The 16103-nt window shown below is 39.8% G+C and overlaps 1 protein-coding gene and 1 non-coding gene across 2 annotated transcripts in view; one reads left to right on the forward strand and one right to left on the reverse strand.

Moving 5' to 3' along the window:
• CFAP61 (cilia and flagella associated protein 61) overlaps positions 1-16103 on the reverse strand; it is a 722434-nt gene that overhangs the window by 278739 nt on the left and 427592 nt on the right. The window lies entirely within an intron of this gene.
• On the forward strand, positions 7528-7634 carry LOC122150703. Its single transcript, XR_006163806.1, has one exon. It is a non-coding gene; the product is annotated as a U6 spliceosomal RNA (small nuclear RNA).

Consider the following 16103-nt stretch of genomic DNA (forward strand, 5'->3'; position numbering starts at 1 on the left):
AGCTGCTAGCAGGAAAGGCATCTCTCTGGTTTGCCCCTGATCCTTAGGGAAAGAAAACCTTCTGAATTGGGAAGATCATCTCCCCAGTCACTTCCCTCATTTGTAAGTCAAATCTGGGCTTCCACTAGGATCTAGACATACAAATTTAATTAGTGGGAAGTGTCAATCTAACAAGTATTAAGTGCTAGCATTTTGCTACATGCTTTACATATATTACCCAATTTATCCCTCACACCCTTGCAGGAGGAAGGATTCTGGGATTCTTTCCCCATCGTACAAGTGACAAAAGTGAAGTTCACATATGTTGGATAATTTTCCTGGGCTCAATCAGTCAGTAATATCAGAGCATGACTCTCCACTCATCTCTAACTCAGAGGTTCTCAAACCTGAGTTTCAGACTCTTCCAGGGATTATTAAGGCACAGATTCTTGGAGTCCTACGCCAAGATCTAGCCCTTACAAGGTGAGACCTGAGTATATGCATCTCAAACAGGTTATCTAGTGATGTTATAACAGAAATACTGCAAGCACATGGCTTTAACAAACCAATTTATTTTCTCACAGTCTAGAAGTTCAAATTTAGGGTGCTGGCGCTAGGGGAAGGCTTTCTCTCTCTGACAGCTCTGTATGAAAATTCTTGTCTCTTCAGCTTCTGCTTCCTGGTTCCCTGGAGATCTCCATGTATCCTGGCATCTATCTTACCCCATCTCTGCTCACTTGCTTGCTTGTTTTATTTTTCAAAAGAGATTGACTCAAGACACACCCTATACTAATACTGTCTCATTAACATAACAAAGACAAACAAAAGCATAGAAATTAGGATTTACAACACAAATTTTTTTGGTGGACACAATTCAATCCATAACACCAGGAGATGCTGAAGGTGCTAGTCCACAGATCACATTTTGAGAACTTCTCATCTAATTGTATCTCCATCCCAGACTAGAAATACCATCTTTGTTGAAACAGGTTCCTAAATGCCATTTTTTTTACAGCAAAGATTTCTGGTGGAGCAGTGCACCTGGGGTTCTCTTGAGAACAGCAAGAATGCCCAGAAAGAGGTGGACACAAAAGCCTCTTGACAGTTTTCTTATTTAAACTTCAGTTTTCTCTGGCTTTGCAGATGTCCACATATACTGTTAGAGGGCAGTAGTAAGAATATTAACAAGAAAGAAGCGATAAAACTAAGGAAACTGAGGTGGTAGGACTACCTCATCTGGGCCTTCCAGGGCACCTGGAAATTGTTCTCCTATGGCCAACACTCTCTTGTTTTCCTCTGCTGAGGGCATTCTCTGGGCAAGGAGCTTGAGGGACAGGCCTGAAGAAAAATGCCTCAAGGGTGACCATCAAACAGCAAGGGCAAGACCTGGTGAATAAGTAACCTAGTTTTTTCACCCCTCACAATGATTCTTAGTTGTGGCCACCAGAAGTCCCCAGAGAGGTTGATCCCTAGTTGTTCAAGGTGGTATCACAGACTAATGTACCCTTTGTTAGCTTTCCTCCCTGCTTCTCTCACTGCTGTCTTCTCTCTGGTAGATGTCTAACATCATTCCCAAATAAACGGTTTGCACACAAATTCTTTGTTTTTAGCTTTTAAAGGAGCCCAAACTGAGACAAGTACCAATATTATCTACTGTTAGAAAATTTTCCGATAGTGGACAATGAAGACTGAGTATGTGTGTGTAGGACTTAGTCCTGTTTACCCGGTTTGTGCTTGTGTGATCATGGAGAATGTAGGCAGTGGATCCTCATTTCTTACTTATTGGACTTAACCCCAAAGAATCAGAAAGAACCCATAAAAATATCATGATAACCTGATTCCCCAAAAGTCCTTCATCACTCATCTGTCATTTTGTCATAATGTGGTGGCTTCCATGTTGTGATGCTGGAAACCATGCTACCAGTATTTCAAATACCAGCCGGGCCACCCATAGTGGTTAGGTAACAGTGGAGTTTCCAGACTAAGATAGACTAGGAAGAAAGCCCTGGTGATCTACTTCTGAAAATTAGACAATGAAAATCCTATAGAACACAACAGAATATTGTCTGACACAGCAGAAGATGAGTCCCCTACCATGGAAGGGACTCAAAATACACAGTATTTTATAACAACAGACTCTAGCATAGCAATGATTCTGAAGATGGTGCATAACTGTGCAGTGCTTTGTCCTGTTGTACACAGGACCACCAGGAGTTGAAGTTGATTCAATGACAACTAGCAATAATAACAAATGTTATAATATTGCTCAAAGAAGCTTGTTTTTCTTTTCTTTTGTTTGGGGACTCTCTAAAGTGGATATGTACACATAAGAAAAGTTATACAAAAATGATCAGGTATGGTAATTTCAGCAAATGAAGATACTTTCATTTAATACTAACTACATTTAAATATTGGAATCACATTTAGAAACCCAAGTGTGACTAGCAAATACTAGGGAGAGTTCCCAGTCATTATTTTCAGGTGGCAAAATGTCAAGGTCTTCTGCCCAGGAAGGCTGGGTCTGACACGTAACTGTCTCCCCACTGAAGACTGGCTTCCTCCATATCAGTCCCTGACAGACCCTATTGTGACACCAACACAGCAATATGGCAAGATGAGGCCTGCCCACTTATCTCTGCCATACGCTGCTGTCTGTTCCCCAGGCATGATGAGGGTGGCACTGCTTGTGCAGCAGGCCCTGCACCTTGCTGCATTTGCCCTGATACAAAAAAAGGGCAATCAGGGGGAACACACATCCCCCAGATCATGTGGCAGGGACCGACAGTCTGCAACAATGGCCATCCCCAACCTGTTCACTGGAGTTTTGCTCTGAGAGCATCAAGTATGCACTATTTAATTAGTCACCTAATTAGTGACAGGCCACACTGAAGGTTTCAGATGTCCTCAGACAAATGTAAAGATAAAAAGCCTAATTAAGTCACAAGCGTTCAGCTTGCTATTGCCAACCGCACAGCTGTGCAGGGTCTTGTGCGGCACTGCACTCCCTGATAACAGGCCTTACGTCCATCCGGCCCTAACCATAGCCTTTAAAGAATACCCCATTATTTACAAGCTATTCTTCGTTACCTTGATATATCCAGACAAATGAGGCCCCACTGACTAGTTAGAAAAGACAAGACTTAATCCCTGGGTTAGATGATTTGGTCAGTTTGTAGACGTGGAGAACTGTGTTCTCCTGGGCTCTGTGACACCCACCAGCACTCCAAGTGAGTAAGAATGGATTTCTCTAGTCACACAAAGGGTCACCCAATGCCACCTAATGCTGCTTTCAGTAACCTTCATGCCACGACTTGTTTAGGTATTTTTCTTGTGCCATTAAAGGCTCTTCCAGAGATTTTTTTTTTTTTTTTTTAATGTCAGAAATTGAATTAGAAAGGACTTTAGAATAATGGAATAAAAGGAACTGCCCCATAATCAGAAGTAAATAATATCCAGAAGAACAGAGTCACACCTGCTGAAACAATAAAATATTAGCTACTTCAACATAGTGAGTCCATGCCCTAGAGATACCAAAGAAGCTTTTCTTCTGCATAATTCAGGAGAAAAGAAATCTATTTAGGGCACTGTCTGGGTGGGGCCTGAGAGTCTGAATTTCTAACAAGCTTCCAGGGAGGGTGATGCTGCTGGTTCGTGGACCATACCTTGAGCAACAAGGTAAAATATAAACGAAGTTCAAAGACCTAGTTCCTGCCCTCATTCCGGTACAGAATTTCCATATTTCTTTTTAAAAATGACTTTGGAGTCTCTTTGTGGAGAGTCTGAAATATTCAAAGCATTTCTTTTGGAGAGTTTGGTAGGACTAGACATGGTACACAAAATGACTGGTAAAATATGACTTTCTAAACTTTGTAGGGAGTCCTTAGGTGGCATAAAGGGTTAAGCACTCAACTACTAACTGAAAGACTGGTGGTTTGAACCCACCCTGAGGTGCCTTCTGAAAGGCCATAGCTTTGAAAACCCTACGTAGCAATTCTACTCTGCACACATGGGATCACCATGAGTCAGAATCAATGTAATGGCAATTAATAACAAGTTTTGTGGTAAGAGAGCTCCTGTTTTCTGAAAAGTGCTTTTAGACATTATTGAAAAGCTCTCCTCTAAAGGAGCTCTGGTAGCATAGTAGCTAAAGCACTTGACTGCTAACCAGAAGGCTGGCGGTTCAAACCCACCAGCCACTCCTCAGAAGGAAGGTTGGGCAATCCTACTTCCATAGTGATACTGCCTTGGAAACCCAAGGAGGGGTCGCTATGAGTCGGGGCCGACTCGACGGCACATAACAACAACAACAATGGGAAATAGAGTTTCCTTGATGGAAGACAAAAGCCACTTCAGTACTGGGCTGTTGTTCCAAGAACAGGGAGTTTACTTTGGACCTGTTATGTGGTTAGAGAATCCCTAGGAGGATGGCCCCTTTGGGCTGGGTGGAACCTGGGATGACCTGATATGATCCTCTCAGCACAGATGAGGGGACAACCCACTGGACATTCAAGGCCACATCACTGGCTGGTAGCAGAGGTGAATTTAACAGTTGAGGCTGAGTTTTTTCTGCTTTTTTCAGTGGTTGCCTTTTAAAGAAGTTTCACTAAAAGAAGTACTGAGCAAGATAACTAACACACACACACACACACACACACACAAATGATATATGCATATCACTTACACTGCTCAAATAAAGAACTCTATCCCAAAGAGCCAGGGCAGGTGAGGGAACACAACCCATCAATCACAGTAAACTGTAATTTAAAAATAATTCAAGTGCAGGGAGGTGGGAAAATGGTGTTGTACCTATAACCCACACGTTTGTTCCCTCTACCAACTTAATCCCTGAGTAACTAGGTAAAGCAGATAGAAATAATGATACTGGAGTTATGAGCAACTAAGGAAAAGATAAACTATCAGATTTAGTAAAGGCAGAGAACAAGAGCAGATTAAACAACTGGGAAAAATGAATGAACCCACCTACCTGGCAGAGATGGGGAGACGGAGAAGGAGAGGACTTATTCGAAATACATAAGGGGTCAGCTGAGGGAATGTGGTATAGTAAATTATTTAGTGTGGCTTTTCGAAGTCTTTGTAAACTCCATGGTGGAATTTGCCATGATCAGCTGAGGAGCTCCTGATTGCTAAAGTTGTCCACCTGGGGTATTTCTGTTGGGAGTGGTGCAAAACAATGTTCTGGGAGGTTCCCGCTCTCTCTCAGGTGCTTAGAATTCTGATGTTATGATTGGTTGGTTTGGCCACTCTGCTGGGCTCAATAGGTGGCCTCCTAGAGGCAGAAGTCTCCCTGACTGCTGGCTGAGGAAGGACATGCTCCTGAGAGACACATACTGCTGGGAAAGAGACACAAGGCATTGCTGAGAGAGACTGAGTATTTTTCCTGAAATTTAATTGTAGCCTAGTGCTTCCTTAATAAATCCCATAATCTGTGAGTTCTGTGTGGCCACTGCAGAGAATTATTGAACCCAGGAGAAAGGTGGTGCGTGCTTTGGGAGAAATAGTTGGTGAAAGGGCTGGAGGGAGGCAGCATGTCTGGCCTCGCAGGAATAGGCCTTGGGCTACTGATGGTGATTCTGTCTTCCTCTTGTGGGGTTGGAGGATGTTGGGAGATGTGGCCTCCTTGTCCCTTTAGCAGGGAAGGAGGAAAAAAAAATCATAGAACTCACAGAGGCTTTGGGGACTCAGAATACCAACACTAGTTTTTGGCAGTGACCTTGGGAGCTGAGTGAGTAAGATAATCTTACTGGGAAACAGATCAAGACCCCACTTGGCTTTGGCTGCCATGGAGTCCAGAAAGGAGTTGGGTAAAAGGGAGGTGGGAGAAATTCCCACCGAGTAGGCAGAGCCCAAGAGCAAGTTCACAGCAGCGGGCTGGGGTTCAACTCTTCCATGACCCCCTTTTAGCACAGAGTGGACCAGGGAACTAGGTACTAGTGACTTCTCAATCCAGGTGGAAAGCTGTGGCCCTCTACCCACTAGGGTCTCTGTCGATTTTGAACCATGGGTCTTTGATTGACAGTAAGATGTCATAATTAGTAGACATCTCAGGAAGACACAAATTACACTGCCTGTGCCAGCAGCACTGACTGAGGTGTCCTGCCTAAACATGGAAAAAGTGGGCTTGCTACTGGCACTTTTTTTTCCTTTTTCTTTTTTCCTCTTCTCCCCTACCTCATCCAATAGAAGGAACACGTTATACTACCACCAGGCAACAGGAATTATTATACTGAACACCTCACCCAATAGGTAACACCAATAACTCCTGCATAACATGATCAACAACAGATAGTGGACAACACCTGCTCATCCCAACTCCAAATCCTCTTCATGATGAACAGAGACCTGCACCCACATTCCCACCAGTTATTCCACCAACATGGAGAGAGCTGGAGAGATACTCAGTACAGACGAGTTAATAACCAAAAAAGTACACCTGCTCCACACTTTTAGATATAGTAAAACATAAAATCAGGTTAAAACAAATCAATACATAACTAATAATTAAAGACAACAACTTCAAAATGTCTAGGAAACAACAGACAAGCTCAATTCAAACAAACAAACAAACAAAAAAGGACAAGACAATAGAAATAAAAGTCCAGGCTAAAGAATTATCTATCATGGAAGAAGAACAAGAGAACTATGTGAGAAGGAATTCAGAAGGTGTATATATATATATATATATATATATATAGGACTCTCTAAGAGATCAAGAAAACCACAAACAGAATCAACAAGAAGACAGACAGTACCCCGGAAGAATTCAGGAAAACCATTCAAGAACAAAATAACAAAATAAATACACAATTGAAACTCATACAAAAACAACAATTAGAAATCCAGAAGAGGAACACTAAAATCACAGAGATAGACAGCACAGTGAAAGGACAAAAGAGTAAACTAGAACCGACTGAAGAACCCATTTCCCAACTAGAATACAAATCCCTTTATGCAAGCTTGTATGAAGAAAAATCCATGAGGATTTAAGAGTAATGAAGAGAACCTAAGAGTTATATGGGATGACATGAAAAGAAAAAACATACACCTGATTGAAATACCAGAACAAGGGGAGGCAAAAAAAAAAAAAAAACACTGAGAAAATTGTCAAAGACTTGTTAACAGAAATTTTTCCCAATATCATGAAAGAAGAAAAGACATCTGTCCAAGAAGCTTAATGAACCCCATATAGGATAGATCCCAAGAGAAAGTCTTATCATAATCATATCATAACCAAACTCTCCAAAACCAAAGACAAAGAAAGAATCTTGGGAGCAGATCAAGAAAAATGAAATGTCACCTACAATGGACAACCAATAAAACTAAGTTCTTATTTCTCAGCAGAAACCATACAGGCAAGAAAGCAAAGGGATGGCATATATAAAACATCGAAGGAAAAGAACTTCCAACCAAGAATTCTATATCCAGCCAAACTGTCCCTCAAATATGAGAGTGAAATCAAGACATTTTCAGACAAACAGAAATTAAGGGAATTTGTGAAAACCTGACCTACCCTATAAGAAATGCTAAAGGGTGCTCGCTTCGGCAGCACATATACTAAAATTGGAACAATACAGAGAAGATTAGCACGGCCCCTGTGCAAGGATGACACGCAAATTCGTGAAGCGTTCCATATTTAAAAAAAAAAAGAAATGCTAAAGGAAGTCCTTCCAATAGAGAACCCACAACAGAGAACAACAAATTAAAATCAGGACACTTGACATCACCATTTAGAAACCAAACCAGAAATAGATGCTCAAAATACGCTCATAAAATAATGTGCACAGGGAAATAAGGGGTCAATCTGCAGATGACACTAGCCACAAAGCAAATAGAGGGAATAAAGTTTTAATTACAAAACTTCCAAATGGAGAGGAAGACATGACAATGTCTTTATAGAATTGACTGTTCCATACTTAAGGAGATAAGAATTAACTTCAGGGTAACCACAAAGAAAAGTAACAATCCCTCTAAGCAAACTCAGATAAAAGAAAAACACATGGGCTTCTTGTTGTTGTTGTATGTGGCGTCGAGTCAGACCTGACTCACAGCAACCCCTCCTTGGGTTTTCCAGGTGGTATCACTACAGAAGTAGATAGCCCAACCTTCCTTCTGAGGAGTAACTGAATTAGTAAGCACAAAATCAACAATAATGAAAAAAAAAGAGAAGAAACAATTGATAACAAAATGAACGCACCACAGAAAAATATTTGGAACAAGGAAATCACCAACAACACAACAACAATAAAATAAACACAATAGAATGACAGCAATAAATTCATACCTATCACTAATTATACTCAATGTGAGTGGACTAAATGCACCAGTCAAGAGAAAGAGAGTGGCAGATTGGATAAATAAAGAAGACCCATCAATATGCTGTCTATAAGAGACCTACTTTAGACACAAAGATAAAAACAAATTAAAAATTAAGGGGTAGAAAAAATAAACCAAGCTAATGACAACCAAAAAAGAGCAGGAGTGGCAATATTAACTGCAGATAAAAGAGATTTCAAGGTGAAAAACAGCATAAGGGACAAAGAAGGACATTATATGATGTGAAAAGGACCAACTAACCAAGAACACATCACCATAATTAATATTTATGCACCCAATGAAAGTGCTCCAAAACATGTAAAGTAAATATTGACTGAATTGAAAGGAAAAATAGACTACAACAGTAGTATGAGACTTTAAAACACCACTTGCAAGAAGGGACAGAACAACTACAAAAAAACTCAACAAAGATACAGAAGAACTCAACAACACAATCAACCAACTTGACCTCATACATATATACAGAGCACTCCACCCAACAAAAGCACAATACACATTTTTCTCCAGTGTACATGATCATTCTCCAGAATAGACCATATGTTAGAACACAAAACAAGCCACAATAAATTAAAAAACATTGAAATAATAAAAAGCATCTTCTTGGATCACAATGCTATAGCATTAGAAATCAAAAATAGGAAGATCAAGGAAAAATATCAAATATGTGCAAACTGAGTAATATACTGCTTAAAAACTACTGGGTTCAGAAAAAATAAAGTGTGAAATAAAAAAAAAAATAATTCCTAGCAACAAAACAGAAAGAAGATACAACTTAACAAAACTTTTGGGACACAGTGAAAGCAATACTAAGAGCTCAATTTAAAGCAATAAATGCACACATCAAAAAAAGAGGAAAGAAACAAAATCTTCAAACTAACTCAACAACTCCAACAAATAGAAAAAGAACAACAAAAGAATCTTACAGTATCTAGAAGTAAGGAAATAATAAAGATCAGAGCAGAAATAAATGAAATAGAAAACAAAAAATAGAGAATATCAACAAAACAAGAAGCTGGTTCTTTGAAAAGATTAACAAAATGAACAAACCACTGGCAAATTGAATAAAGAAAAAGAAAGAGAAGATGCAAATATCACGAATAATAAACAAAAAAGGGGACATCACAACAAAAGAAACTGAAATTAAAAAAAAAAAAAGATAACAGAATATTATGAAGAACTGTACTCCAACACATTCGAGATGTAGAAGAGATGGACAAGTTTCTAGACACACAAGACCCACTTAAACTATCCCAGTCAGAGACAGAATACTTGAACCGACAACCTATGATGCAAAAAGAAATTGAGCAGGTCATATAAAAACTTCCCACAAAAGGAAGTCCTGACCTAAATGGCTTCACTGGACAATTTTTCCAAACATTCAAAGAAGAGTTGACACTAATACTACTCAAACTATTCCAGAACATAGAAAAAGATGGAATACTCCCAAATTCATTTTATGAAGCAAGCATAATACTGATACCAAAACCAGGGAGAAACACCATGAAAAAGGAAAACTATGGACCAATATCTCTCATGAATATAGATGCAATAATCTCCAACAAAATCATAGCCAACAGAATCCAACAGCATATCAAAAAAATAATACATCATTACCAAGTGGGATTCATAGCTCACATGCAAGGATAGTTCAACATCAGAAAACAATGTAATCCACCACATAAATAAAATAAAAGAACCATATGATCATATCAATAGACATAGAAAAGGGATCTGATAAAATCCAACACCCATTCCTGTTCAAAACTCTCAGCAAAATAGGGATAGAAGGGGAAATCCTCAACATAATAAAAAGCATATATGCAAAAACAACAGCCAACATTATTGTTAATGGAGAAAAACTCAAAGCATTCCCCTTGCAAACAGGAACAGGTAAGGATGTCCTCTATCACCACTTCTATTCAACATTCTATTAGAAGTCCTAACCAGGGCAATAAGGCAAGAAAGAGAAATAAAAGGCATCCAAATTGGCAAAGAAGATGTAAAGCTATCTCTATTTGCAGATGACATGATCCTATATATAGAAAACCCAAGAGACTCAGCAAAAAAATTACTGGAACTAACAGAAATATTCAGCAAAGTGGCAGGTTACAAGGTCAACATACAAAAATCAGTTGGATTCCTCTACATCAACAAAGTGTCCTTTGTAAAGGAAATAAGGAAAACAATACCATTTACAACAGCTACCAAACGACAATATATTTAGTAATAAATCTTACCAGAAACACAAAAGACCTATACAAAGAAAAGTACAAAACTACAAGATATTGCAAGGGATCTAAATAAATGGAAGAACTTGCCTTGTTCAGGGATAGGAAAAGGGAATATTGTGAAAATGACAATATTACCCAAAGAAATCTACACATTCAATGCAATCCTGATTCTACCATCAACATTTTTTAAGGCTATGGAAAAAACTATTATGAATTTCACATGGAAAGAAAAGAGACCTCAGATAAACAAAGCACTGCTGAAGAAGAAAAACAAAGTAGGAGGTCTCACACTCCCAGATCTCAAAACCTACTATACAGCTACAGTAGTTAAAACAGCGTAATATTGGTACAATGATAGATAGATAGAACAATGGTATTTGAAACCCATTGAACTGAAAACCCAGAAATAGACTCATCCATCTATGGACAGCTGATCTTTGACAAAGGACCAAAACCCATGAAATAGGAGTGAGATAGCCTCTTTAACAAATGGTACTGGCAAAATTGGATATCCACAAAGTTCAACAAGACAGAAAACAACAAATGCTAGTGAGGTTGTGGAGAGATTGGAAATCTCTCTCATACACTGCTGGTGGGACTGCAAAATGGTACAACCATTTTAGAAAATAGTACAGTGTTTTGTTAAAAAACTGAAAATAGAAATACCATGTGATCCAGCAATTCCATTACTAGGAATATATCCTAAAGAAGTCAGAGACAGGACATGAACAGACATATGCACACCCATGTTCATCACAGAACAATTCCCTATGGCAAAGAGATGAAAACAATCTAAATGCCTATCAACAGATGAATGGATAACCAAATTATGGTATGTACATTCAGAAAATAGAATACTATGCTACATTAAAGAATAATGAAGAAAACATGAATCATCTCACAATGTGGATGAATTTGGAGGACATTCTGCTGAGTGAAATAAGTCAATCACAAAAGGACAAATATCGTATGAGTCCATTATTGTAAAAAGTCAAGGAAAGGTTTACTTAGGAAAGGAAACTTATTTTGTAGGTTACTGGGGATGGAAGGGAAGGGGAAAGAAAATTTAGGATTAGTTGGAGGTCACATGTTGATTTGGGTGAGGGAAAGGAGAGTATGGAAAGAGTCTGTGACCAGCGTGATGATACTGGGGAAAGCAAGGACATTGAAATGTGCACATAAGATATAGACAACAGAGGCAAGTAATAGTTTATGCACAATACTGCATTAACACCAACCACCAAGCTACAGATAAGTGAGATCAGGTGGGGGTCGATGAACAGGAATGTACCCTAGACCAAGGATAGATTTAGCTGAAGATAATCTTACATATGCACTTGTGCTACAAACACAGCCACACACATTACAGCAGCAACAGAAGACAGAGTTGGAGTAACTTCTCAGAGGCAACCATACAATCACAAGGTCTGCCGACTTGGGACCATAGACTCGGGGGACACCAAGCTCAATTGGCACAACATAGTACATAAAAATCTTGTTCTACAACCTACTTTGGTGAGCAGCAACTGGGGTCTTAAAAGCTTTCAAGCGGCCATCTAAGATGGAACTATTGGTCTCCTCTCATCTGAAGCAAGAGGAATGAAGAAGATCAAAGGCATCTGGAAACAATTAGTCCAAGGATATGATAAATCCCGAGACGAGAAGAACTAGATGATACCCAGCTACCAATGTCAACTGGTCAGAAAGGGATCAAACCTGAAGATCCTGGATAGAGTGGGAGGAAAAATGTGGAACAAAATTCAAAAACACAAAAATGACCAGAATTACTACTCAGATAGAATCTGGTGGAACCCCCAAGACTACAGCCCTAGGTTACCCCTCAGGCCTAGAAATGGATCCAATTCCATGGATTGGCTCTCAGCCCAACAATAGAAAGACTTACATGCAGAACACCTACCCTAGGGCGATGCGTCCACTTACTTTAAGGAGATGCACCCCTTAAAGCAATCAGCCATGAGACACCAGAGGGGCAGCATTCACACAGAGGGAAAGATGGACAGACTGCAGTGCTACCCCCAGGGAGGGGGTAGTCACAGGGACGGGAGGGTTGGAGAGTTTATGGTTGGGGATGGGAATAGGGTCCTGAGATCAAATATACATGAACTGTTGAATGTAAAATAAATTTTTCTCTGTAACTTTGCACCCAAAACACAATAAAACTTTAAAATAAAATAAAATAATTCAGGTCCACTACTTGAATTTCTTGGGCATCATGAAGAACATGCATAATTCACAGTAAAATATCTTAAGATTTGTCCCTCCCCCTGTAACCCACTGACCTCTCCACATCATAAAATGTGCTAGTGTTTTCCCCTTCACACTCCCCATCCCTACCTCTGTCCATGCTGTCCTTCCTTTGTTCAGCCCTGACACTTATGTACTACACCCTAGTGAGGCAGGAGATGGGGCAAGGTCAAGACCTTTTAGGGCAGAGCCCACACTGACCAAAGGATGAGAAGAGGCTCCCTGTTTGGCTCTCCTTAGAACAATTTGGCATAACTTCCTCAGAAGACAAATGCACAAGAGTTGAGGGTAGGGAAAATATTAGAGCCTCTTCCCTGCCTTTAGTCCAAATTGATCTGTAGCCCACCGTCTCTGTCAGCCATTCCGAGGGCTCAGGGAGGGTGATAGAGATTATAGACAGTTAGAGTTGCAAGAATGGGTCAACTGCCTGGACCAGGTGGACAGGAAGAGCTGCAAGGGATGCTGGTGTGTGTCCCCAAGAAATGCCTGTCACACAAGTCCAAAGCACTGGAAGCCTGAGACACTTTGCCCTTGCGAGGATAAGCAGCAGATTCAGTGATGATTTACAAGGCTGAGAGCCCAAGAGAAGACAGTGTGTTTGTGCAGGGGTCACTTCAAATAAACAGCACTTGAGGACTAGATACAAGGTTGCACTGGAAAGAAACTAAAAATTAGACACTTTTCCCCCTGCAAAATCCCCTCCTGATATGGAGCTCGCATTCTAGTATTAGTTGGTAACTTTGGGCAAATTGTGTTACCACCTCCAATAGCACCTCAGTGCTTGGGGACAGACACGTATAATATCTGAATAAGCAGAGGTTGCTTGTGGTGTCCTCTGACGAGAGACCAAATGTATTTTGTGATTTTTTTTTTTGTATAAATAATTTAAGAACAAGGAGTTGTTGTGCCACAAGATAAAAAGATTGCTAGATTTTCTAGAAAAAAAACCAGTTACTATACAAGGCCTCAAAAGGACTTTCCAGGAGTTTCAGTTGCCCTGCTGAATTTGACAGTGCAGTGAGAGAGCACAAGGAGGCTGCTGCTTCTAAATCTTGTCTTCAAAATGTGGATTTAATTCTTACTGGTGGTCAGCGTTTGGTGAACTCTGAATTTCTTCGATTTCATTCAAACTCAAATCATTTATAAATTTACTTCAAACGTCACTTAAACCGGTAAAGTAAATTATGCAGTGGGTTACTATGGTGATGGCTAATTTAAAATAATTAGAGAAAATAATGAGAAAACTATTTCCTCTCTTAAGGATTAGAAGTCTGTAAACTGATACCAGCCTATTTTTAGACTACAGAATCTGTAGAAGAATGATAGAGAATTATGAGTACTTTAAAATACTTCAAAAACATTTGTCTGATTGGGGAATTTAATCAACTAACTACTTATATCAAAATTTATACCTTCCTTTATTAAATCTAAGTTGATGCCACAAAAAGAAAATTACATGTATATATCTTAATGTAATCATTTTAAACAAAACATAATGACTAAGTGTATGGCTAAACTAATTTGAGACCTGTTTATGATAACTTCTTGACTGATATGGGTTCACAACTTCACCCTGAAAATTTATCATTCAAAAATAATTGCATAAAACTTGCTGCTTTGAAGTCTTAGATGAAGAGAACCTTCAGAACAAGAGTTGAGGGTAGGGAAAATATAGAACCTCTTCTCTGTCTTTAGTCCAAATTGCTCTGTAGCCCACCCTTCCTGTCAGCCACACAAAAAAATGAATATTCCTAGGTGCTTCTCATTATCTCATTCTTGCAGTGAACTAACTATTGTTGTAAACTGACCACAATATTTAAAGCAACCTGAGCTCTGCTGCTAACTTCAATAATGACTTGTAATTTACTTCTCATTCACTAAAGATATGTTGCAGGTAACTGAATAAATTGGTTAGAAAGTGAAAATTCCAGTTCTTTTCTTTATCTAAATGCTATGTCAAATGAGTAACACGATCATTTTGGGTTAACTTTTTCCATACGTTAACCAGGCACAAATATCTTCTGGAGTTATTTCTTCCATCCCTTTTCTTTGTCGCATCCCTCAAAGAGCCCCATTTCATTTTCCTTAAGCTGGAATATTGTTGGCTTCCAGTGAGTTATGTGAGGTTTTTTTCATATCCTACTTACTTCTTAGGAGCTTTGGTAGCATAATGTCTAAGGCAGTTGACTGTTAACCAGAAGGCTGGTGGTTCAAACCCACCAGCCACTCCTCAGAAGGAAAATGGGGCAATCTACTTCCGTAGTGATACTGCCTCGGAAACCCAAGGAGGGGTCGCTATGAGTCAGGTCTGACTTGACAGCACATAACAACAACTTACTTCTTAACTCCTATAATTCCAAAAGGTGGCTAAAGTTTCTTATGTGATCCTGAGCAAAATATTGGAAAAATGAGATTCTTCTCATGCAAGAGTCTAACCAAAAGGTTGGTGATTTGAACCCACTCAATGAGTCAGTGAGAGAAAAACATGGTGATGTGCTTCCATAAAGATTACAGGCAAGAAAACCATACAAGGTAGTTATATCCTGTCATGTGGGATTAGTATGAGTTAGGATAGACTTGATAGCACCTGACAACAACGGTCCCTAAAAGGCACTAAAAAAAACCCCAAAACCCAAGCTCACTGCTATTGAATCGATTCTGACTCCTAACATTGGGTTTCCAAAGAGGTTAATCTTTACAGAAATAGATTGCTGCATCTTACTTCCATGGAGCAGCTCATGGGTTTGCACCACCAACCTTCTGGTTAGCAGTCAAATGCCTTAGACACTGTTGTTGTTGTTATGTGCCGTGGAGTCGGACCCGACTCATAGCGACCCCTCCTTGGGTTTCTGAGGCATTATCACTACAGGAATAGATTGCCCCATTTTCCTTCTGAGGAGTGGCTGGTGGGTTTGAACCTTCAGCCTTCTGGTTAGCAGTCAAGTGCCTTAGCCACTATGCTACCAGATCTCCCTTCTTAGGCACTTGTTGTTGTTGTTATGTGCCGTCGAGTCAAACCCGACTCATAGCGACCCCTCCTTGGGTTTCCGAGGCAGTATTACTACGGAAGTAGGATTGCCCAACCTTCCTTCCGAGGAGTGGCTGGTGGGTTTGAACCACCAGCCTTCTGATAAGCAGTCAAGTGCCTTAGGCACTATGCTACCAGATCTCCCTTCTTAGGCACTTGTTGTTGTTGTTATGTGCCATCGAGTCAAACCCGACTCATAGCGACCCCTCCTTGGGTTTCCGAGGCAGTATCACTACGGTAGATTGCCC

Source organism: Orycteropus afer, unplaced genomic scaffold (genome assembly GCF_000298275.1).
Source record: "Orycteropus afer afer isolate SDZICR_OR568_19922 unplaced genomic scaffold, OryAfe1.0 scaffold00208, whole genome shotgun sequence".
Lineage (NCBI taxonomy): Eukaryota > Metazoa > Chordata > Mammalia > Tubulidentata > Orycteropodidae > Orycteropus > Orycteropus afer.